The sequence below is a fragment of the Schistocerca piceifrons genome, chromosome 5 (assembly GCF_021461385.2).
Source record: "Schistocerca piceifrons isolate TAMUIC-IGC-003096 chromosome 5, iqSchPice1.1, whole genome shotgun sequence".
NCBI classification, from domain to species: domain Eukaryota; kingdom Metazoa; phylum Arthropoda; class Insecta; order Orthoptera; family Acrididae; genus Schistocerca; species Schistocerca piceifrons.
Window position 1 is genome coordinate 137884895 of NC_060142.1, and position 25276 is coordinate 137910170.

Consider the following 25276-nt stretch of genomic DNA (forward strand, 5'->3'; position numbering starts at 1 on the left):
GTTCAACTCGTGCGTCTCGTTGGTTAAAATGTAGCTTTTGTCGTCAAAGTGTTTTCATCACGTCGTCGTTTCGTGGTAAGTTCGTACTGATAAGACCAAGTCTCATCAGTTGTGATGAGTTCCTCCAGAAACGAACTGCCCGTGCGCTCTGGAGAATGTTTTGAGCACTTGATTTGAAAGTGTAAAAATTTTGAATGCATAGTGCTCCACAACTTTCAGATATTTATTAGAAGGCATCTTCTGTACACAATGAGCCACACTTGAAATGTTTTATTTGAAAAACTGGTTTTTGGGTTTTAACCAATCGGTAGCAACATCTGATACAAAGGAACAAAGAACTGTATGTGCACCGATTTCTACAAAATGATAACTGTACAGAACATACCAGTAATACATAAATATGTTGCCATTTTCTGATTTGACACAACAACGTTTACACACTACGCTCGCACGTACACTACATAAGCCACGTGCTCACAACTGACTGGTCGAATACACATCTCTTGTTAGTTAAAACCGCTACCGTAGTTGTTGCTCTGATATCGCTTATCCGTCAGGAATAAAATCAGTCTTGGCCGTTTTCCGAGGGACGGTGTACTACAACTACAGCGAGAAAGTTTGTGCGGACCTTCCCTGAAGGATTGTGACATGGGTGTCCTTTATCACCCACTTCTTTGATGTATACACTAACGACGTCATAATGTTATGGCAGAAGTGCATCACTAAAAAGCTTCACAATAAAGTTATATACGTGGTGTTAGTCGTATAGGTGACGATATTGTGGTCATTGGTATCTTAACATGCACCCACTTCACTGTGCTTTACTACCTGATGTTTCTCGTTGGTAACAACGCCGCGAAATGGACTACGCTTCTAAGTATACACTTTCTGTTTTGGGTCCATGCGACCACACAGCGATACCTGACCAGCTGCTATAATTTCCCCGAAAAATGGGGTAAGAGGCAGTGCTAAAATTTTATAATGTGATGGCAGAACCAGTTATGATGTATGGATTAGAGAGTGCTTGAGCTTTAAGCGCCAGTCACTGGAGGAAGATTGAAGCAGAGATGATATTACTAGGACCGCAAGATGAGTAAAAACTGGCGATATCGAAATGAATTATCCAAAGATACTTCAAAAATAGAGGAATAGAGAAAGAAATGGTATGAAAACATTCAAAGGATATTAGATGAGCGATTGCCGGAATTAATATACACAATCGGAAAAAAATTAGCACACCGGGAAATCTGAAGATGTCTTGTGCCACCGGGGATAGCAGACGTACTAATAATGATTTCAGTGACACCCGCCAACTGATAACATAGTGTCATAGCTATCAGAGAACCTTCTGTGACTGCCCATTAATAGGGAATGCTCACAGCCAGAAGGATCAGTGTGGTGCCAACGTGTGAAGCTAGTAAGCAGCTATGCCACGGAGACGCACTCGTTCCTCCTACAGCCAAGTGAGCGAGTTTATAAGGGGTCAAATAGTGGTCTTCCGAGTGGAAGGATGGTCCTTTCGGAGAACAGGCACGTATGTTGGACGTGCTTCGTCAGTGATGCTGGTATCAGTGGCCACGTGAATTTTCGCACACTTGTATACGAAGTACTAGACATTCACGCAGAACAGACGTCCGACAGGATCGTCGTACCGTAAGGGCAGCAACGAAAGATCGCACAGCTACCACAGCTGTTTGTAAGCGCAAGACGTGTCAAAACAAACTGTAGCGAAACGATTAGTGGCGGTGGAATTATGGGCACGCATACCTCTAGCCCGGCTTCCACTCACGCCACATCATCGACGCGCACGAACGGCTTGCCTTGTACCATCAGATTAGGACTTGGAATAGCGCGTCAAGGTCTTCAACGATGAAGGTAGATTCTGCCTGCACGCAGGTGATAGTCGTTTGTACGATGTAGACCTGGTGAGCGCTTTCTCGTAGAGTGCACTCTTCCACGACATACTGGTTCCACTCCAGGCCTCATAGTATGGGGTGCTATAAGCTACAACTCTCGTTCACCTTTCGTGTTTCTGAAGGAGACACTAACGACTGCTCGGTACATGCAACATATTGTTAGAGAGTTCTTTCTCTGTTCTTGCAACAGGAAGGTGATGTTTTTTTCCAACAGGATAATGCTCGCCCACACACTGCCCAAGTATCTCGACTTGCTATGCAAGACGTGCAACAGCTTTCCTGGCCAGCATGATCTGCAGCCTTGTCTCCAATCTAGCACTTGTGGGATTTGATGGGACGAGAAGTGACTCATACGAATAGTCAACCAACAACTCTTACAGAAATACGTGAACAGGTCGAGGAGGCGTGGCGTAATACATCCCAGGTCAGTATTCGCCATCTGTACGATCAACTTGATGCCAGAGTGAGCGTCTGCATTTCTGGCTGTGGGGCTACACCTCAGAACCACCTGTGCTATTGAGCTGTAAATGCAATCATTTCATGTACAGCCGCGCGGGATTAGCCGAGCGGTCTATGGCGCTGCAGTCATGGACTGTGCGGCTGGTCCTGGCGGAGTTTCAAGTCCTTCCTCGGGCATTGGTGTGTGTATTTGCCCTTAGGATACCTTAGGTTAAGTAGTGTGTTAGCTTAGGGACTGATGATCTTAACAGTTGAGTCCCATAAGATTTCACATACATTTGAACATCTTTTCATGTACTCCATATGCGCTGTTGCAAAAATAAATCTTGAGTGAATTGGACACTTCTGAAAGGGTGTGCTAATTTTTTCCCAGCCGTGTACACATACACATGAAGGAAAAGAAATGTTCCATCTCCTTAAAAGAGATAGAAGAATAAGCCGCACTCTACTTGAAATTGAAACAGGAAAGGAAGCCCAAATAAAACCTTGATATGATTGTAGATTGTATAGGAAAAAATGGGTGCTCCACAATTTTTATAAGAAACAGGAGGGACAGAAAGAATGAATGACCAAGAATCTAATTAAAAAGAATGTAAGGCAGTCACGCAGCCTCATGTGTACTGTTCAATCCACACATCGAAGAACAGTGATGAAAATGAAAGATATGTTCAGTAGCTTTCGTATTCACGATGGAAAGATATCAACAATAGGATTCACTCATGTTTCTTTCGTCAGTAAAAGCGAGGAAGAATTACAGGACCTGCTCAATGGAATGAACAGTGTACTGAGCCCAGAACATACTGGGAGTAACTGAAGAAAGAGGTGAGTAAGGAGGAGTGGCGGAAATGATGTTAGTTACAAACTTGATATCAAAATAAACGACAAGGAACTAAGCGAAGTGATGGATGTTTGCTACCTAGAAAGCAAAGTAACGTATGAAAGACGAAGCAAGAAGGTCATAAGACGCAAACTAGCTCAGGCAAATACACATTCCTGGATAAAAGAAGTCAACAAAACAAACAGGGGTCTTATCTTGAGGAAGAAATTTCTGACATTGTGCATCTGGACTTATATGGCATTTTATCATGGACTGTGATGGAACCGGAGAAGAATACATTCGAAGCGTCTGAGACGTGGTGCTAGAGAAAGATGTCGCAAATTTTGTAGACTGATAAGAAATGAGGCGGTTCTGCATAGTATCGACGAGTAATGAAATATGTGGAAAACGTTGACAAGAAAATTGGACCGGGTGGTGGAACAAGTTTTAAGATATCAGGAAATAAGTTCCGTTGTACTAATGGTAGCTGCAACGGGTAGGATTTTTGGGGAAGGTAGAGATTGTAATAAATTCACCAAATAGTGCATGACGTTGAAAGAAAGTGCTGCTCTGAGATGAAATGGTTGGCACAGAATGTGATATTGTGCCGGGACGAAATAAATCGGTGTCAAATTAGTGATGACCCAGGAATGTGACAATACCTATATAGCGGAGTAAGGCATAAAGCTTTTCCGTTCCCTTTAGTAGTACCTGTTTATCATGTGACTGTACTGAAGGTGGTTAGATCATGTATAATTGGTTAGAAGAGGATTTCCAGAATGTGTAGTTGTGGGCTCTGAGATTCTCTACTGAAGGCGGATTAGGTGCGATTTCGAATTTCTCTACTCAATGAAAAAAGTTTCAGTCAGTATTCCGACGATACAATTCATAGAATGTAACTCGAGTGATCATAATATTGTGCAGAGTTAATGTAAGGCCACGATGCCGGTAAGAATATTTATGGACACTAAGACAAAAAAATGGTTGCAACACGAAGGAAATATCCGAATGTGTTGGAAATCGACAGATGTGATCTATATGTACCCAAAAATACATTATTACAATTTCAGAAAAACTGTATAATTTATTCGAGAGAAAGTGCTTCATAAACTGAGCACGTGAATGACTCGTTAGTTCACCTCTCGTTCTTATGCGAGTAGTTATGCAGCTTAACAGTGACTTTTAAAGTTGTTGAATTTCCTGAGGGATTTCGCGACAAATTCTGTTCAATTGGCGCGTCAGATTGTCAAAATCCCGAGCCGGTTGGAGGGCCTTGCCCACAATGCTTCGAACGTTCTCAATTTTCGAAAGATACGGAGACCTTGCTGGCCGAGGTAGGGTTTGGCAAGCTTGAAGACTACCTGCAGAAACACTCGCGGGCGGGTAGACGTTATCTTGCTGAAATGTAAGACCTGGACGGTTTGCCATGGAGGGCAATGATGAGGAGGTCCCATACTCCTAGGAGCGTTGGGGGCGATGCGGGAGACCCGCACCGCCGTACTAGGCAAGGTCCTAGCCGAGGTGGTTTGCCGTTGCCTTCCTCCGACCGTAATGAGAATGAATGATGATGATGAAGACGACACAACAACACCCAGTCATCTCGAGGTAGGGAAAATCCCTAACCCCGCCGGAAATCGAACCCACAAGTGCGCGAGAAGTGAGAACGCTACCGCAAGATCACGAGCTTGGGACTATGAAGGGCAATAAGACGGAAATTGTAGACGTATTTCTGTGATGTAAGAGTGATGCGGATGACAACTACAGGGGTCGTGCTATGAAAAGTAACAGCACCCGCGGTTATGACACATGGTTATCGGGCGGTATAGCAGGCGACCGTCTAGTTGGTATTCCACGGCTCTCAGGGTGTCTCTAAGCACTTCTTTCGCCTGTACTCCCATTGTCCTAAGTAGAATTGTCTTAACTCATGAGTCTCGCTTCGAAATGAGCCCCGATACCAGCTAAGACGTGTCTGTAGACGCCACAAATAGCAGTGGGGTACTAACCTGATTATCGCCCACCATATAGCCCAACAGCCAGAAGTCACAGTTGTGGTGTCTTTTTTTCATAGCAGGAACCCGATGGTTGTCATCCGCGTCACCATTGCAGAAAAGCGGTACGTCGTCAATGTTCTACGCACCGTTTGTTGCCCTACATGACAAGCCATGCTGGGTTTACATTTCAGCAAGATAATTGCCACCCGTATACGGAAATTGTTTCAGCTGCTTCTCTTCGTGCTTGCAAATCGTACCTTGGCCTGCAAAGTCGCTGGATCTATCCCCGATTGAGAGCGTATGGAGAATTATTGGGATGTCCTTCCAGCCGGCTCGTTATTTTGACGATCTAACGCTCCAGCTGGACAGAATTTAGCATCCCTCAGGAGGACATCTAACAAAAAAAATTCTCATTTTGTGAAGCTCTGTCTCTTGAACAAATTTGTCTGAAAATAAAGTCATTTGTTTGCCTGTACTTGTACATCTTATCAACCGATTTCCGTCCCGTTCGGATAATTCCTTAGTCTTTCATGCTGCCTCCGGTTTTATTTTTAGAATGTATTTTACTCTTGAAGATGTCGTCATCAAACTAACTCTGTAAGTTACGTCTGTATTTTCAGGAATTCACTCGAATTCTTCGTCGTCTAAATGGTTTGTTACTGAATAATTACAAGCACATTTGAACTATGACGTAAATGTATGTATGTCTGAAACTAACCGCCATGAAACTACGAACTGAATGGGCTGGAAACTTGGATCTCCTGTGAGATGCGGATCCATTTCATCCACGTCAACGTGAAAGGACACGCACAAACCAAGTATGGAGTACGGGCGTAATTGATAGTAATAAAGCAGCTACAAACTTGCCTTTATTGAAAACTGCCTACGCAGTTCGGAAATTACGGCTCAGCTGACGGCAGAAGAAAACTCTACAGAAAGCAGGACAAAGGGCCGGAAGGAGGCAGAAGGGGGCTGTTAGGGTAACAAGCGAGAGGAGGACCGAGCGGTCGTTTCGTTATCCGCGGGAGGGACAGGGAAATTCAACAGAGACTTGGCTGCGGTGCCGCAGCGTACGAAGCTCTCTGGAAACACACCCTCTCGAGTAACATATCTTTGATGATTTTGCCCGTGCCCTTATCAGGATGACAGGCGGTATTTTTAAAATATCTCGTCTCCTGAAGACCTCATGCGGGCCCTTCCTATTTCTAGACGTTCTCACTTAACAACGGGTGACGAGATGAATATAAACCCGGTGATTCTGCTAGGTATGGGAGACTTTGTAAAATAAAACTCTGCAACATGCACCGTTGCAAAGTTGTGATTTTACGCAACTCACTCGCGTTACACCGTAACGCTATTATTGAAAATGTAAAGACTAGTAACTCCTAAAGAAGAAGATAGTAAACAGTATAAGAGAAGTTTTGCAAATACATTCTGTCAGGTAATTGGAATTGCTAAAACGATAACAATTGTAAATATCCTAAATTTAAGAAGAGTAAACAATGTGATTCAAATCTTTCTCATTCCCAGACAGCTGGCGGACAACATCCAGCTAGGTTTCCCATGGAATGGTCAGACATCTCAGATCAATTTAAGCACGTAGAATACATAAATATCTTTTGAGGAGGTGCTTCACAGCTAAGAACGTATTTGAAATGACGTCATATACCTGATGATTAGATGATACCAAGTAGGAGTTAATAAAAGACTATTTGATCATAATAGCTTGTCGGTTCCGAACTAAAATCTTTCGTAAATTAAATACCACACTTACGGAGAGAGATTTGAGCCAACTTCAGACACAACTGTGAAACACACGTAATGAGTCGCAAAGGAATGAAATTACAAAGCGAAGTCTGTAGTAAATTATCAGCTGCGAGAAAATAGATTGGCAAGGTGGCGTTAACACTCACTCACTGTGAGTTCCGTTCAATCTTAATTATGTATGTTCACAGTTCATCGATTCTGGAAATCGAGGATCGCTACGATTTTTGTCTCTTAACAACACTGATGCTGCTAAAAACACCGGTTCCAGCGACTCCAAGACTTTCGAGAACGTTTTCATTTCAAGTATTAGGTCAGATTAAAAATGAAAATTTTGTGTGATATAATTACAAACCGTTTTCGGATAGGTTGTAGGGTGAAACCTTACTTCTTCCCCTGTTCCATGACATAGTTCAATGGGAAATATACCCTGAAGATTTTGACGACTGAGTTTGCGAGAATCAAAACAAGTGACATAAATGTCTATACCCCTTGAGTGCATTTATTTTAAAGATAACGTTTACTATAACGCCAAGGGAGCATAGACTTTCCAATGTGACGTAAATTTCAACTTGATACGTCTAACAGCTCCAGAGAAATAGGGTTTTGAACAGTCGGACAGACAGACGGACTGACAGATGGACAACGAAGGGTTTCATTTTTACTGACCAAAGCACGGAACCCTAAGAAACTAACGACAATTGAAACAAAGAACAGTCACAATAACTTTTAGATTATTGTTCCTCTACGCGTGTCTAGGAATTTACCCTCATTTCTTGGCGGAATGTGTTGTTAAATTACGGAATTGTTGTGTATATATATGAAAGAGAAACGTTGACAGCAATCTCGAAAAATTTCGGTCTACAAATTTCAAATTTTTACACAGTTCTCTATAAAAGTTCAGACACAGATACACTACAATTTTTTTAAATATATGTGTGACATGTAAGTATGTATACACTATATAAATGGAAATGATTCTCAACAGAGACCTCGAAAAGTTCTTCACAGATTTACTACAAAATTGTAAACGATAATCTAACAAATTATACAAAGTATACTACATATTATTTTATATATATTGTATATGTAGTAAATATACGCTATATAAAGAGAAACGTAATCGGCAAAAATTCTTGTAATTTACTTCTAATTATTACACGATACTCCAACAAACATTTGGACTCAAGAAAGACACATTTTTGTATGTATTTAACAGGTAAATAACTATACTACACAACAGCAAAAATATCAAAATTTTCTTTTGACCAGTTTACTTCAAATTTTTACACGGTACCCCAATAAACGTTCAGACAGACTTAGGTTGCATACTTTTTAGTATGTAGTATACAAATTTATATGTATGAAATATGTACTACTATGCAAGAACAAGTCATAGATTAACGCTATTGCCAAAAATCTTGACCGATTTACTTCAAATTTTTACATGATACTACGTTAAACATTTAGACAGACATATGCTACAAAAGATCTTGACCGATTTAATCACTAAATGAAACAACGTCACGACTGTTAACAGAAAAATTGTTGCTTCATTTAATGTCAATAACAGAGACTGTGAAGCCTTACCTTAAGTGTTCAATTTAATCATAGTTTTTCACAATACTCTAATAAATATTGAGATGAAATTAGACTACTTACTTTCAATATATATATAGCAGATAAATATGTACGTAACATCTAAAAACAGACATATTCTACAAATTTTAATATTGTTGTTGTTGTTGTGGTCTTCAGTCCTGAGACTGGTTTGATGCAGTTCTCCATGCTACTCTATCCTCTGCAAGCTTCTTCATCTCCCAGTACCTACTGCAACCTACATCCTTATGAATCTGTTTAGTGTATTCATCTCTTGGTCTCCCTCTACGATTTTTATCCTCCACGCTGCCCTCCAATGCTAAATTTGTGATCCCTTGATGCCTCAGAACACGTCCTACCAACCTATCCCTTCTTCCAGTCAAGTTGTGCCACAAACTTCTCTTCTCCCCAATCCTATTCAATACCTCCTCATTAGTTACGTGATCTACCCATCTAATCTTCAGCATTCTTCTGTAGCTCCACATTTCGAAAGCTTTTATTCTCTTCCTGTCCAAACTATTTATTGTCCATGTTTCACTTCCATACATGGCTACACTCCATACATATACTTTCGGAAACGACTTCCTGACACTTAAATCTATACTCGATGTTAACAAATTTCTCTTCTTCAGAAACGCTTTCCTTGCCATTGCCAGCCTACATTTTATATCCTCTCTACTTCGACCACCATCAGTTATTTTGCTCCCCATATAGCAAAATTCCTTAACTACTTTAAGTGTCTCATTTCCTAATCTAATTCCCTCAGCATCACCCGACTTAATTCGACTACATTCCATTATCCTCATTTTGCTTTTGTTGATGATCATCTTATACCCTCCTTTGATGGCACTGTCCATTCCGTTCAACTGCTCTTCCAAGTCCTTCGCTGTCTCTGACAGAATTACAATGTCATCGGCTAACCTCAATGTTTTTATTTCTTCTCCATGGATTTTAATACCTACTCCGAATTTTTCTTTTGTTTCCTTCAATGCTTGCTCAATATACAGATTGAATGACATCGGGGACAGGCTACAATCCTGGCTCACTCCCTTCCCAACCACTGCTTCCCTTTTGTGCCCCTCAACTCTTATAACTGCCATCTGGTTTCTGTACAAATTGTAAATAGCCTTTCGCTCCCTGTATTTTACCCCTGCCACCTTTAAAATTTGAAAGAGAGTATTCCAGTCAACATTGTGAAAAGCTTTCTCTAAGTCTACAAATGCTAGAAACGTAGGTTTGCCTTTCCTTAATCTGGCTTCTAAGATAAGTCATAGGGTCTGTATTGCCTCACGTGTTCTAACATTTCTACGGAATCCAAACTGATCTTCCCCGACGTCAGCTTCTACCAGTTTTTCCATTTGTCTGTAGAGAATACGCGTTAGTATTTTGCATCCGTGACTTATTAAACTGATTGTTCGGTAATTTTCACATGGGTCAGCACCTGATTTATTTGGGATCGGAATTATTACACTCCTGGAAATTGAAATAAGAACACCGTGAATTCATTGTCCCAGGAAGGGGAAACTTTATTGACACATCCCTGGGGTCAGATACATCACATGATCACACTGACAGAACCACAGGCACATAGACACAGGCAACAGAGCATGCACAATGTCGGCACTAGTACAGTGTATATCCACCTTTCGCAGCAATGCAGGCTGCTATTCTCCCATGGAGACGATCGTGGAGATGCTGGATGTAGTCCTGTGGAGCGGCTTGCCATGCCATTTCCACCTGGCGCCTCAGTTGGACCAGCGTTCGTGCTGGACGCGCAGACCGCGTGAGACGACGCTTCATCCAGTCCCAAGCATGCTCAATGGGGGACAGATCCGGAGATTTTGCTGGCCAGGGTAGTTGACTGACACCTTCTAGAGCACGTTGGGTGGCACGGGATACATGCGGACGTGCATTGTCCTGTTGGAACAGCAAGTTCCCATGCCGGTCTAGGAATGGTAGAACGATGGGTTCGATGACGGTTTGGATGTACCGTGCACTATTCAGTGTCCCCTCGACGATCACCAGTGGTGTACGGCAAGTGTAGGAGATCGCCCCCCACACCATGATGCCGGGTGTTGGCCCTGTGTGCCTCGGTCGTATGCAGTCCTGATTGTGGCGCTCACCTGCACGGCGCCAAACACGCATACGACCATCATTGGCACCAAGGCAGAAGCGACTCTCATCGCTGAAGACGACACGTCTCCATTCGTCCCTCCATTCACGCCTGTCGCGACACCACTGGAGGCGGGCTGCACGATGTTGGGGCGTGAGCGGAAGATGGCCTAACGGTGTGCGGGACCGTAGCCCAGCTTCATGGAGACGGTTGCGAATGGTCCTCGCCGATACCCCAGGAGCAACAGTGTCCCTAATTTGCTGGGAAGTGGCGGTGCGGTCCCCTACGGCACTGCGTAGGATCCTACGGTCTTGGCGTGCATCCGTGCGTCGCTGCGGTACGGTCCCAGGTCGACGGGCACGTGCACCTTCCGCCGACCACTGGCGACAACATCGATGTACTGTGGAGACCTCACTCCCCACGTGTTGAGCAATTCGGCGGTACGTCCACCCGGCCTCCCGCATGCCCACTATACGCCCTCGCTCAAAGTCCGTCAACTGCACATACGGTTCACGTGCACGCTGTCGCGGCATGCTACCAGTGTTAAAGACTGCGATGGAGCTCCGTATGCCACGGCAAACTGGCTGACACTGACGGCGGCGGTGCACAAATGCTGCGCAGCTAGCGCCATTCGACGGCCGACACCGCAGTTCCTGGTGTGTCCGCTGTGCCGTGCGTGTGATCATTGCTTGTACAGCTCTCTCGCAGTGTCCGGAGCAAGTATGGTGGGTCTGACACACCGGTGTCAATGTGTTCTTTTTTCCATTTCCAGGAGTGTATATTCTTCTTGAAATCTGAGGGTATTTCGCCGTACTCATACATCTTGCTCACCAGATGGTAGAGTTTTGTCAGGACTGGCTCTCCCAAGGCCGTCAGTAGTTCTAATGGAATGTTGTCTACTCCTGGGGCCTTGTTCCGACTCTGGTCTTTCAGTGCTCTGTCAAACTCTCCACGCAGTATCGTATCTCCCATTTCATATTCATCTACGTCCTCTTCCATTTCCATAATGTTGTCCTCAAGTACATTGCACTTGTATGGGCCCTCTATATACTCCCTCCACCTTTCTGCTTTCCCTTCTTTGCTTAGAACTGGGTTTCCATCTGAGCTTTTGATATTCATACAAGTGGTTCTCTGTTCTCGAAAGCTCTCTTTAATTTTCCTTTAGGCAGTATCTATCTTACCCCTAGCGAGATAACCCTCTACATCCTTACATTTGTCCTCTAGCCATCCCTGCTTAGCCATTTTGCACTTCCTGTCGATCTCATTTTTGAGACGTTTGTATTTCTTTTTGCCTGCTTCATTTACTGCATTTTTATATTTTCTCCTTTCATCAATTAAATTCAATATCCCTTCTGTTACCCAAGGATTTCTACTAGCCCCCATCTTTTTACCTACTAGGTCCTCTGCTGCCTTCACTACTTCATTTCTCAAAGCTACCCATTCTTCATCTACTGTATTTTTTTCCCCCATTCCTGTCAATTGTTCCCTTATGCTCTACCTGAAACTCTGTACAACCTCTGGTTCTTTCAGTTTATCCAGTTCCCATCTCCTTAAATTCCCACATTTTTGCAGATTCTTCAGTTTTAATATACAGTTCATAACCAACAGATTGTGATCAGAGTCCACATCTGCCCCTGGAAATGTCTTACAATTTAAAACCTGGTTCCTAAATCTCTGTCTTACCATTATGTAATCTATCTGAAACCTGTCAGTATCTCCAGGCTTCTTCCAGGTATACAACCTTCTTTTATGATTCTTGAACCAAGTGTTAGCTATGATTAAGTTTGTGCAAATTTCTATCAGGCGGCTTCCTCTTTCATTTCTTAGCCCCAATCCATATTCGCCTACTACGTTTCCTTCTCTACATTTTCCTACTACCGAATTCCAGTCACCCATGAATATTAAATTTTCGCCTGGTTTCACTATCTGAATAATTTCTTTTATTTCATCATACATTTCTTCAATTACTTCGTCATCTGCAGAGCTAGTTGGCATATAAACTTGTACTACTGTAGTAGGCGTGGGCTTCGTGTCTATTTGGCCACAATAATGCGTTCACTATGCTGTTTGTAGTAGCTTACCCGCATTCCTATTTTTTTATTCATTATTAAACCGAATCCTGCGTTTTCCCTATTTCATTTTGTGTTTATAACCCTGTATTCACCCGACCAGAAGTCTTGTTCCTCTTGCCACCGAACTTCACTAATTCCCACTATATCTAACTTTAACCTATCCATTTCCCTTTTTAAACCTTCTAACCTACCTGCCCGATTAAGGGATCTGACATTCCACGCTCCGATCCGTAGAACGCCAGTTTTCTTTCTCCTGATAACGACGTCCTCTTGAGTAGTCGCCGCCCGGAGATCCGAATGGGGGAATATTTTACCTCCGGAATATTTTACCCAAGAGGACGCCATCATCATTTAATCATACAGTAAAGCTGCATGCCCTCGGGAAAAATTACTGCCGTAGTTTCCCGTTGCTTTCAGCCGTTCGCAGTACCAGCACAGCAAGGCTGTTTTGGTTAATGTTACAAGGCCAGATCAGTCAATCATCCAGACTGTTGCCCCTGCAACTACTGAAAAGGCTGCTGCCCCTCTTCAGGAATCACACGTTTGTCTGGCCTCTCAACAGATACCCCTCCGTTGTGGTTGCACCTCCGGTACAGCTATCTGTATCGCTGAGGCACGCAAGCCTCCCTACCAACGGCAAGGTCCGTGGTTCTTGGGTGGGTTTAATATTCCCTTTATATACTATACAAATATTTAAATACCAATAATTTAATATTGATGGTATTTAAATATTTGTATAGTATATAAAGGGAAAATGTTGTTAGCAAAATTACGATCATCGATTCAGATGTTACATTTCTCGCTGTTCTCATTCCTGCTACTTCTCATTAAACTCGTCTTTCTTCGATTTACTCTCGGTCCATATTCTGTACTCGTTAGACTGTTCATTCCATTCAACAGATCCTGTAATTCTGTTTCACAATCAGTGAGGACGGAAATGTCCTCAGTGAATCTTAACACTGATATCTTTACACCTTGAATTTAAATCACTCTTGAACCATTCATTTATTTCCGTCGTTGTTCTTTCTCTTCCACTCATATTGTTCCCTGTTGGTTCTCGTACATGTTGTATACAACCCGTCTCCCCCTGTAGCTTACCTCTCTCCTTCTAAGGATGTCGAAGATCTTTGACCACCTGAAATCGTGGAACGCCTTTTCCAGGTCGACGGATCTAATGAATGTGTCTTGATTTTTTTTTCAGCCTTGCTTTCATTATCAACCACAATGTTAGAACTGCCTCCTTGGTGCCTATACCTTTCCTAACGCCACACTGATCATCATCTAACAGGTCCTCAATTTTCGTTTCCATCCTTCTGTGTAATACTCTTGTTAACAACTAGGATGCATGAGCTGTTAAGGTGACTGCACGGTAAATATCACATTTTTCCGCTCGTGTAGTCTTGTGAATTGTGTGGATACTGTTTTTCTGAAAGTCTGATCGTATATCGCCAATCTCGTACATTCTACACACCAACATGAATAACCGTTTTCTTGCCACTTCCATTTTAGAAATTATGACGGAATATTATCCAGCTCTTCTGTCTTATTGGAGGTTAAGTCATTAAGAGCTCTTATAAATTCTTCCCTGTCGACTCCTGTTCCATCTTCCATCACGTCATCAGTTCAGTCCTCCCCCTTATAGAGGTCCTCAGTACACTCTTTCCATCTATAGACTCTCTCATCTGCTATTAACAATGGAACTTACATTGCGCTCTTAATGCTACCATCCTTGATTCCAATTTCACCGAAGATTGACTTTTCCTTATCCTCAGTCCGTCCATCCGACAATCATTTAGGTTTCGATTTCTTCACATTTTTCATGTAGCCATTTCGCCTTAGCTTCCCTGCAGTTACTGTTTATTTCATTTCTACGTGTCTTGTATTTCTGTATTCGTGAATTTCCAGGAACATTTTTATACTTCTTTCGTCTATCAGCTGAAGTATATCTTCTATTGGTCATGGTTTCTTCGCAGTTATCTTCCTTGTACCCACGTTTTTCGCTTCAATTTCTGCCATTGCCCTTTTTACAGATTTCCATTCTTCTTGAACTGAACTGCCTACAGAGATATTCATTATCGTACTATCTATATCCTCAGATAACTTTATTATTTGGTACTTCCGTACCCCACTGCTTTGTGCACTGATGCTGTACTTCCTGAGTAGTATGTTACGTTTCATCGTACTCTTTATCATTACTAACTTATGGTCAGAGTCTATCCTGCCCTGGATGTGTGTTACAATCAAATATCAGACTGAGGAATCTCTGCCTGACCGTGATGAAATCGAACTGAGATATTCTCGCATCTCTCGGCCTTTTACAAGTAGGCAGGTCTTATGGAAGGGTTACTAAGTACAGATTAATCTCGTTTTGGCGTGGTTCTCGTTCATAAACCTGCGTCCCTGCGTCCCCTTCCCATTTTTCTGGTTCCGCAGCATATTCGGTAAAAATGGAACCCTTTTAAGATCTGTATGTTATCACTCGGTCTGTCTGTCTGTCTGTCCAACTGTTAAGGCACCCATTATTTCGAGAACGGTTAAAATTATCAGGTTAAAATTTATGTCCAATACTAAGGACTATGCTCCCTTTGCGGTGTAAATAATTTGAGTATCCAAATCAATGCACTCGAAAGATGTGCCAATTAAGGTCACTCGTTTTGATATTCACAAACTCATTGTTGAAAACTTAGAGAGGAACTACCCCTATTTATAGCAGGCCTGATGGTCTAGCGGTAAAATTCATGCCTGAAAACTGAGAGGTTGTGCTCGCTGTCGCCGTTGGATAAACAGCTGCACCAGCAAGTCGTATACTCCTAGCTCACTCATTTGTTACATAGTTTAATTCTTAATTTCTTTGCGTGTTTTTGGTACTTGCATTGTTTAATTCATAAATTTCTGGCGTATTATAGTATTTGAGAGTTGTAGCATCGCATTTTAGTACCTGAATAGTGTAAATTCGCGTAGTCGTCTGTCTTTTGTTTTTGTTTTGAACAGCCAGTGTCGGCTGGTCACAGTCAGTGTGCTCCCTGCCGCCGTTGGATAAGCAGCTGCAGCAGCAAGTCGTATACTCCTAGCTCACTCATTTGTTACATAGTTTAATTCTTAATTTCTTTGTGTGTTTTTGGTACTTGCATTGTTTAATTCATAAATTTTGGGCGTATTATAGTATTTGAGAGTTGTAGCATCGCGTTTTAGTACCTGAATAGTGTCAAATCGCGTAGTCTCCTTCCGCCGCCGAGCAGTGTGTCAGCAGTGCGCAAGTAGCAGCATTACTGCATTTACTAGGCAATCTTGTGTTTTAATAACCGTTTAAATTTTGTGTCGATTTGTTTGCGCTCTCTGTAGATTAGTTCAGACGTTCTTTGCACAACAGTTTTTAGCATGGATAGGGACTGCAACTGCTGTGTTCGGATGCAGGCTGAGTTGGCATCCCTTCGCGCCCAGCTTCAGGCAGTGTTGGCTTCGGTCACACAGCTTGAGGCTGTTGCCAATGGGCATCACTGTGGGGGTCCGGATGGGGGTTTGTCGGGGGCGGCCAGCTCGTCCCACGCATCCCCCAATCGGACTACGACTGTGGTTGCCCGGGATACTGCCCGCATTGAGGCTGATCCCTCATCTATGGTAGAGTGGGAGATCGTCTCAAGGTGTGGCAGGGGGCGAAAGACATTCCGGAGGGCTGAACGGAAGGCCTCTCCAGTGTGTCTGACGAACCGATTTCAGGCTCTGTCTCAGGCTGATACTGATCTTCGGCCTGACATGGCTGCTTGTCCTGTTCCAGAGGTTGCCCCTCAGTCTGCAAGATCCGGGCGGTCACAGAGAGTGGGCTTACTGGTAGTTGGGAGCTACAACGTCGGGCGCGTAATGGGGCCCCTTAGGGATATGGCAGCAAGAGAGGGGAAGAAAACCAATGTGCACTGCGTGTGCATACCGGGGGGAGTCATTCCAGATGTGGAAAGGGTCCTTCCGGATGCCATGAAGGGTACAGGGTGCACCCATATGCAGGTGGTCGCTCATGTCGGCACCAATGATATGTGTCGCTATGGATCGGAGGAAATCCTCTCTGGTTTCCGGCGGCTATCTGATTTGGTGAAGACTGCCAGTCTCGCTAGTGGGATGAAAGCAGAGCTCACCATCTGCAGCATCGTCGACAGGACTGACTGCGGACCTTTGGTACAGAGCCGAGTGGAGAGTCTGAATCAGAGGCTGAGACGGTTCTGCGACCGTGTGGGCTGCAGATTCCTCGACTTGCGCCATAGGGTGGTGGGGTTTCGGGTTCCGCTGGATAGGTCAGGAGTCCACTACACGCAACAAGCGGCTACACGGGTAGCAGGGGTTGTGTGGCGTGGGCTGGGCGGTTTTTTTAGGTTAGATGGCCTTGGGCAAGTACAGAAAGGGCAACAACCTCAACGGGTGCGGGGTAAAGTCAGGACATGCCGGGACCAAGCAGCAATCGGTATTGTAATTGTAAACTGTCGAAGCTGCGTTGGTGAAGTACCGGAACTTCAAGCGCTGATAGAAAGCACCGAAGCTGAAATCATTACAGGTACAGAAAGCTGGCTGAAGCCAGAGATAAATTCTGTCGAAATTTTTTAAAGGTACAGACGGTGTTTAGAAGTGATAGATTGCATGCAACTGGTGGTGGAGTGTTCGTCGCTGTTAGTAGTAGGTTATCCTGTAGTGAAGTAGAAGTGGATAGTTCCTATGAATTATTATGGGTGGAGGTTACACTCAACAACCGAGCTAGGTTAATAATTGGCTCCTTTTACCGACCTCCCGACTCAGCAGCATTAGTGGCAGAACAACTGAGAGAAAATTTGGAATACATTTCACATAAATTTTCTCAGCATATTATAGTCTTAGGTGGAGATTTCAATTTACCAGATATAGACTGGGACACTCAGATGTTTAGGACGGGTGGTAGGGACAGAGCATCGAGTGACATTATACTGAGTGCACTATCCGAAAATTACCTCGAGCAATTAAACAGAGAACCCACTCGTGGAGATAACATCTTGGACCTACTGATAACAAACAGACCCGAACTTTTCGACTCTGTATGTGCAGAACAGGGAATCAGTGATCATAAGGCCGTTGCAGCATCCCTGAATAAGGAAGTTAATAGGAAAATAAAAATAGGGAGGAAGGTTTATCTGTTTAGCAAGAGTAATAGAAGGCAGATTTCAGACTACCTAACAGATCAAAACGAAAATTTCTGTTCCGACATTGACAATGTTGAGTGTTTATGGAAAAAGTTCAAGGCAATCGTAAAATGCGTTTTAGACAGGTACGTGCCGAGTAAAACTGTGAGGGACGGGAAAAACCCACCGTAGTTCAACAACAAAGTTAGGAAACTACTGCGAAAGCAAAGAGAACTTCACTCTAAATTTAAACGCAGCCAAAACCTCTCAGACAAACAGAAGATAAACGGTGTCAAAGTTAGCGTAAGGAGGGCTATGTGTGAAGCGTTCAGTGAATTCGAAAGTAAAACTCTATGTACCGACTTGACAGAAAATCCTCGGAAGTTCTGGTCTTACGTAAAATAGTGGCTCGAAACAGCATATCCAGACACTCCGGGATGATGATGGCATTGAAACAGAGGATGACACGCGTAAAGCTGAAATACTAAATACCTTTTTCCAAAGCTGTTTCACAGAGGAAGACCGCACTGCAGTTCCTTCTATAAATCCTCGCACAAACAAAAAAATGGCTGACATCGAAATAAGTGTCCAAGGAACAGAAAAGCAACTAGAATCACTCAACAGAGGAAAGTCCACTGGACCTGACGGGATACCAATTCGATTCCACACAGAGTACGCGAAAGAACTTGCCCCCCTTCTAACAGCCGTGTACCGCAAGTCTCTAGAGGAACGGAAGGTTCCAAATGATTGGAAAAGAGCACAGGTAGTCCCAGTCTTCAAGAAGGGTCGTCGAGCAGATGCGCGAAACTATAGACCTATATCTCTGACGTCGATCTGTTGTAGAATTTTAGAACATGTTTTTTGCTCGCGTATCATGTCGTTTTTGGAAACCCAGAATCTACTATGTAGGAATCAACATGGATTCCGGAAACAGCGATCGTGGGATACCCAACTCGCTTTATTTGTTCATAAGACCCAGAAAATATTAGATACAGGCTCCCAGGTAGATGCTATTTTTCTTGACTTCCGGAAGGCGTTCGATACAGTTCCGCACTGTCGCCTAATAAACAAAGTAAGAGCCTACGGAATATTAGACCAGCTGTGTGGCTGGATTGAAGGGTTTTTAGCAAACAGAACACAGCATGTTGTTATCAATGGAGAGACGTCTACAGACGTTAAAGTAACCTCTGGCGTGCCACAGGGGAGTGTTATGGGATCATTGCTTTTCACAATATATATAAATGACCTAGTAGATAGTGTCGGAAGTTGCATGCGGCTTTTCGCGGATGACGCTGTAGTATACAGAGAAGTTGCAGCATTAGAAAATTGTAGCGAAATGCAGGAAGATCTGCAGCGGATAGGCACTTGGTGCAGGGAGTGGCAACTGACCCTTAACATAGACAAATGTAATGTATTGCGAATACATAGAAAGAAGGATCCTTTATTGTATGATTATATGATAGCGGAACAGACACTGGTAGTAGTTACTTCTGTAAAATATCTGGGAGTAGGCGTGCGGAACGATTTGAAGTGGAATGATCATATAAAATTAATTGTTGGTAAGGCGGGTGCCAGGTTGAGATTCATTGGGAGAGTCCTTAGAAAATGTAGTCCATCAACAAAGGAGGTGGCTTACAAAACACTCGTTCGACCTATACTTGAGTATTGCTCATCAGTGTGGGATCCGTACCAGACGGGTTGACGGAGGAGATAGAGAAGATCCAAAGAAGAGCGGCGCGTTTCTTCACAGGGTTATTTGGTAACCGTGATAGCGTTACGGAGATGTTTAACAAACTCAAGTGGCAGACTCTGCAAGAGAGGCGCTCTGCATCGCGGTGTAGCTGAAACGTCCCCTTAGAACAATTATACATGACTGTCCTTAAACTGACACACAATATTATTAGCGCAACGTAATCTGACTTTCAAAAATCCCTACAAAAGAATGGGCCTGACCAACATTAACCTATACGTTTCTCAAATCACTTACCTGACCACAAAACTTTGTTACTCGAACTACTGCAATACAGCGAGCGCCACTACTGCCAGCTAAATAAAAGATTCAAACTACGGAAGGCACTAACTACTGATTGGCATAGTTAGCAAATGAAAGATTTTGATAGAAAATAAACAATGTGTTTACCTTAATAGTCATAATTGATATCCAGTCTTACAAATTTCAAAACTCCGCCATCTCTCTCCCCACATCCACCACTGCTGGCGGCTCACCTCCAACTACGCATCGCTACGCGCTGTTAACATCCAGCTGCCCAACACAACAATGGCAGACAACAATGCAAACTAGCCACAGACTGCACACAGCACAGCCAGTGATTTTCATACAGAGCGCTACGTAACGTTGTCAATAAGAAAACATAAACAGCCTACTTACATAGCTTGCTCGCCAGGTTTCGAGAGGGTGCGTTTCTGGATGAGGTATCGAATATATTGCTTCCCCTTACTTATACTTCCCGAAGAGATCACGAATGTAAAATTAGAGAGATTAGAGCGCGCACGGAGGCTCTCAGACAGTCGTTCTTCCCGCGAACCATACGCGACTGGAACAGGAAAGGGAGGTAATGACAGTGGCACGTAAATTGCCCTCCACCACACACCGTTGGGTGGCTTGCGGAATATAAATGTAGATGTAGATCGAATCTCGTTGGACCACGGGCTATTCAGTTTTCGTCTGAACCTATAGTTCACGTCTTAACGATGAGGTGTCGCCAGAAACATCACGTGGTTCGGATTCCACGTTAAATTGTAAGTTCCCGTTCTCTGGTTGGCTAACTGCGGTAAGTTAGGGAAACTTAAGTCGCCAAAGTAGCGTCCAATAGAAGGACTTGCACCTAGCCATTGAGCCACACGAAACAGTTATTACTACCTCAATTCTTAATTAAGTTTGTACGGAACTCTCAAAGCGCTTGTTCTACTCGCACGTGTCCGTTTTTTGTCCTCTTCTTTTTCTTCCTAATATTCCTCTTCCTCTTTCTATTTCACCGTCACTTATTTTTCTCCCTACTCACACTGATATATTTCCTACTGCCAAAAACATGTGCCCCCATCAAACGGTACGCTGGGCACGCAACCCAGCTGTCACACTCCATTTATGCCACTGATTATACAACACGATCGTTACCGTAGAAAATGACAATTGTTCAAGCCAATGTCAGTGAGAGGAGAAACCTCCAGCTTCCTGGAGCCTGGGACCTGACTGTGAGAGGTCGCCACAGCAGGTCTTCGAAGCCCTATTGTCTGACGTGACGAGACACAGCTTACACAAGCCGTATTGCAGGCTTGCGACAGATATGTAGATATTTCCGCTATAAAGGCATTACTTGAGGAGAGCTGATAAATGAACAATTCAGCCGAACTTTCTGATATCTGAGAAACTAAACGTATCTGAAGGTCATCATGTGACATTTTTAGAAAGGAACTTGTTTGGCGAGTCAGGTGTCCTTTAGCATGGTAAAGAAGAACGTTACGAAAGATCAGTAACAAGATATTTTACCGGATAATGAGGTGAGTGAAATGGAGTACCTATACAGGCGAATAATGTGTAGTTAGATGCCCAGATTTGCCAAACTTGACAAAATGTGCACAACGCTTGGGGAGAACTGACTTGGTGTGGAACCCTTTACTGTCAGGGATCAGAATATATACTGTAGTTAGATGCGAGGCTTCATAAGAGGCGCAGTTGTTGTGCCAGATGAAGACACTACTTGTTTGACGATATGTCGCACAAAACTTCGTGTTCATGTGTTAGGCCTGCCATCTGGTAGGTGCCTGTGCCGGTCTAACCTGGCAGCTACAACAATACTCGATGGCCACTATTCACAGAGGCTACTCAAAGGCGAAGCAGGGACATCGTGGAAAGCCTGTACCGCCGGTACATCGGAAATCGCCTGGTAATGGTTCAAATGGCTCTCAGCACTATGGGACGTAACATCTGAGGTCATCAATCCCCTAGAACTTAGAACTACTTAAACCTAGCTAACCTAAGGACATCACACACATCCATGCCCGAAGCAGGATTCAAACCTGCGACCACAGCGGACGCGCGGTTCCAGACGGAAGCGCCTAGAACCGCTCGGCCACACCAGCCGGCCGCCTGGTAATGACATGCAGTTTAGCACTCTTGTCATAGTCCACCTGCCAATGTTCAATTTCTGCCAGTGCGATGGCTAAGCGGAGGGTAAATGAGTACGATACAGCGATATTATGGTTTTCTTATTTTAAACGTATTTATGGAAAACTGTCTATTATTTAGTAATGACGTTTTGCGAAGGGTAAGTAAAATTAAGTAACTGTGGTCCAATAAAAAACATTTAGCGAAAGAATCACGATTTTATTAACGTTTAGTTGCTTTCCTGTAGCCTGTAATCGAAGTTGCTTTATTCTATTAACAACTGTAAGTGCCACAAGCAGATTTGACATGATAATTATTGACGGTGGTGAACGTTAACTAACTTTAAAATGTGAGCCTTAATAAAGCCACCACTACACCACTACAAAACATAGACGAAAGAGAGATTAATTGGCAAAGGCAGTGATGTAAACGGCAAATGCAGTTGCAGGTACATAAAATTAAAGGAAAAGTAGTATCAGTTCTAATTACGCTACCATAATAAAAGAAACGAGCAAAATATAATACGACCATTATAAAATGCCCCAGATAAACTAGACTGTTTGAAAATGCCTTTGAAAGGATTAATGAATTCACAGAGGGAAGCAATTAAATTCCACATATTATCATTCACGAAAGAAACCCATTCAACAGTCACCACGGGAAAGAAAAGAGATGAACAAGAAAAACAATTAATAATAAAAATTACATCATTACAGCGGTAATGGCAAATGAGGGCAGTGAAGCTATTCCAGGAACAAGCACCTTGAGATTAGTATTCCAATAGATATTGTTAAAGGTGGAAGGACCGTCTCGAATTTGTACAATCTATATAGTTCGTCTGTCATAAAAGTCCGCCGTTACCGCAAACCTCATTCAAGAGTTTTCACCGTAAAGAAATAAATTAATATAAAATGACACTGTAAATTGAATTAGCGAAGGTCTGCAGAACAATTAAATTCCCTAATGTCGGGCAAATGCTGATCTCCTCCGTCACACTTTCTTATGCAACCAAAGTTGTTTAAATCGGAAACTTCTCGAGAAATTTATGCCTGTACGTAAAGGTAGATTCTGGTCAAGATTGCAGTTTGTGCTGTTGTATTTGACCACGAAACGCAGCTACGCAATTTCCTCAATACGTTAAAAGCGTCAATCGTCGGCAGAACAGAATTCTGTAGTTGTGATTGATTGATGTAGGAGGTAAGTGAATTCGACGTGGGCAAATTGTTGGTGGTTGTACCGTGGGTGCTGGTGTAACATAGCTAGCCGCAGTGTTTTGTGTATAAACAGGCACCGTGTCGAATATACCGCATACAGGAAAAGCGGAAAAATTCATCCGATAAGTCACAACGCTGACGAAAATGTGTGTTGCGTTATCATGACAGACGGTCATTGAAGAGGATTGTGACGAAAAATAAAAAGACGACTGCTGGAAAAGTCAGTGAAGAAGTAAATACCGCTCTCGCAAGCACCATCAGCACCAAAACAACATGAAGGGAGCTCCATAAGATGGAAACTGCAGGGCGAGCTAGAATTCGAAAACCAAACATCAGTGATGCAGATGCCCGCAACAGGAAAATGAGGTGCGGAAGCCATAAAACTATGGAGAAACGGAAGAATGTCATTTGGACGGGTGAGCCTTTTTTCAGACTTATATACGATACTGCAGCGCCTGTGTTATTCTGTATTACGATGCAGTTTTCCTTTGGACATGCATGCATGTCCAAGGAAAAAGGCTCTGCGGCGATGACTGACGTTATGAAAGACATTAAATGTATTCGCAATTGCCGTATAATGGAATAACGACAATGAAAATTTCTGCCAGACAGAGACTCGAACATGGATTTCTCGCTTATGGCGTGGGTCGCCTGACCATTTCTTTTACCATTTTTTTTAAATTCTTTGTTGATCCCATTTTGTTTCATTTTGTTCGTTGTGTATGTTCGGGGCGGACGTCTCATGACACCCGTTCAAGTTGTTCGTTGATCCGTTCACTCAGTTCTTTTGTTACAGAGGCTAGCTAACCCTCTGACCGAACAGGCTGAGCTACCGCCCTGGCATCCATTAGGCTATCCGTGCACATCTCACAGCCTGCCTCTAACTTCCATATTTATTCAACCACGTGTCTACAGGCCTTTCTCGTACATCCATTATGTGCATTCCAGTGCAGGCATGTCATTTTACTTGAACACTGCTTGCCCGCCGTCGGTAGATACAGGGTGACAATTATTGAGCTGTATGAAATAAAATCGTCATAACTTCTCATCAGTTTGCATTAGGATGTTAATTAAAACGGCACGGTCGGGCGCGGGGCATGATGGGAATTAGTGAGCGCATTATTGTTTGGTTTAGCGACGAAGCCCACTTTCATTGGGATGGGTTCGTCAGTAAGCAAAATGGGGGCATCTGGGGGACTGAAAATCCGCATTGCGTGATCGAGATGTCTCTTCACCCTCAACGGGTGACTCTGTGGTGTGGAATGTCCAGTCACGGAATAAATGGTGCGATATTCCTTGGTGGTACGGGGAGTACTGAACGGTACGTGAAGGTTTTGGAAGATGATTTCATCCCCATTATCCAAAGTGACTCTTATTTAGACAAGATGTGGTTCATGCAAGACGGCGATCGACCCCATCGGAGCAGGAGAGTAATGTCCTGGAGGAGCACTTTGGAGACAGCAGTCTGGCTCCGGAGTACCCAGAGGCCACTGGCATGGGCCCCGATTAGGTGCCGTATTCTCCGGCTATGAACACATGCGACTCTTTTTTAGGGGGCTGTATTAATGACACTGTGTACAGCAATGACCCAGAATCCGTTCCTGAGCAGAAAATAGCCATCCACGTGATCTTCTACAGCATCGATGCTCCGACACTTCAGAGGGTCATGCTGAATTGGCCGGCCGGAGTGGCCGAGCGGTTAAAGGCGCTACAGTCTGGAACCGCACGACGCTACGGTCGCAGGTTCGAATCCTGCCTCCGGCATGGATGTGTGTGATGTCCTTAGGTTAGTTAGGTTTAAGTAGTTCTTAGTTCTAGGGGACTTATGACCACAGCAGTTGAGTCCCATAGTGCTCAGAGTCATTTGAACCATTTGAACCATGCTGAATTTCCCTATTCGTCTGCGCCACATCATCGCCATTGAAGGCAGGCATATCGAACATGACATAACCTAAATCCTAAAATATGTAGTGGCGTTTACATGCCTAGTTTGTAACTAATTATGTTTTTCTCAGATAGTTCAATAATTGTCAGCCTGTAAATGCTACATTGCAGTGCCTGTGTTATTCC

General features: G+C 43.5%; 1 non-coding gene across 1 annotated transcript; it reads left to right on the plus strand.

Annotated features, from left to right (window-relative positions):
• The first annotated feature begins 24887 nt into the window (after positions 1 to 24887).
• Positions 24888 to 24970, plus strand: Trnas-gga. The gene is given in 2 exon segments: positions 24888 to 24927; positions 24936 to 24970. It is a non-coding gene; the product is annotated as a tRNA-Ser (tRNA).
• The last annotated feature ends 306 nt before the right edge of the window (positions 24971 to 25276 follow it).